The sequence below is a fragment of the Nilaparvata lugens genome, chromosome 7, assembly GCF_014356525.2.
Source record: "Nilaparvata lugens isolate BPH chromosome 7, ASM1435652v1, whole genome shotgun sequence".
NCBI classification, from domain to species: Eukaryota; Metazoa; Arthropoda; class Insecta; order Hemiptera; family Delphacidae; genus Nilaparvata; species Nilaparvata lugens.
In genome coordinates this window covers 25,741,299-25,742,645 of record NC_052510.1, presented here as the reverse complement: position 1 = coordinate 25,742,645, position 1,347 = coordinate 25,741,299, and the positions used below count along the sequence as shown (strand labels likewise).

The window sequence follows — 1,347 nt, the reverse complement described above, 5'->3', positions numbered from 1 at the left end:
ATGCCTTAATGAGGCATTTAAAATAAACAGCGTTACTATTCACGCCTTGGCAATAAATAATTACCGCTTCCAAACATAAGTGCACGAGTATTGGTTGGCTACCTAGTGAGTGAACGAGCTATTAGGAGTCTGCAACGGCTGATAATAAATCTGCAGATAAATCATAGGTCTTATAATGGTAACATCAGTGTGGAGAAGATCTACGACTGAGCTATTCTGACTTACACTGAGGTAAGCACTGCATTTATCCCCGCAATGTGTCACTCTTAATTCTTCATGGCTGACATAGCTCACAGTAAAACTGTGTTGTTTACACCGTCATAAACAAGCCAGCCCGTCGCGAGCTTGTTAAAATATTTGTCTTGCTGAGATGCCGATCGATCCAATAAGTAATGTCTGTTGAACGTTCATTTCTGTAAATGATGGTGCAGCTACTGTGAGAAGGGAGTAATGCACTTTGAAATGCAGTCATCTGTACTTAAATGGTCAATTTTTGTAATCTACGCGCTTGTCGATCTCACATTTTGACAACATCATGAGTAGGCCTACAGATTATCAGTTTATAAAAATAAGCTTGCTCCCAAGAGCTAGCTGCTCATAATTAAGGCCCTAGGAGTCAAGTAGACGACATTTCAAGACTTGCTAATGACTTTCATTATTCTCTCAATTTTATCCAGACATGATCATAATGGTTAGAATTTAATACATTTAACTAGGAATTGGATTTGAAAAACTTGCAAGGAGTCAAAGCTTTCAGCTATTTATTTATTTGTCAATTTCTGATAAAACTTCCGAGAAGTCTATACTCACCGAATTTCCAACTTCTACATACGGTTGATATTGGAATGGGTACAAAAAAACTTACTGCAGTTGAATCCTGCAGTGGATTCCCACTGGGAATCCAGTTAAGAGGTTAGAAAATGTGTAGTTTTCATGACAAAAAATGTTGTGCGATGGCCGGGAATCGAACCCGGATCAACTGCTTGGAAGGCAACTATGCTCACCATTACACCACCATCGCACTTATATACATGATTTCCTATTGATGGAACATAACATCACTGACTTTGAGGAGAAAGGATGAACAGTTTGAGCATCCAAGTCATGCAATGGCTTCGAAGCACCCAGAGCAGTGAGAGGCGCTGCGCCGTCCATCTTGCACAGGTCACGGCTGTAACGGTAGTGATGTGGAGTATGGATCCAACTAAGAATGTCCTTCCGAATCAATAATATCACATATTCAGACTCCAATCAACTCACTTCCATGAAGACAAATCGTTGATAAGGCAAGTTTCTAAAACTTCATCTCCACATACTCCAGTGAGATTCACAAATTTCAGTCATCAC

General features: G+C 39.9%; 1 non-coding gene across 1 annotated transcript; it reads right to left on the bottom strand.

Moving 5' to 3' along the window:
- Positions 1–949: 949 nt before the first annotated feature.
- Positions 950–1,021, bottom strand: Trnag-ucc. Its single transcript has one exon. It is a non-coding gene; the product is annotated as a tRNA-Gly (tRNA).
- Positions 1,022–1,347: the final 326 nt, after the last annotated feature.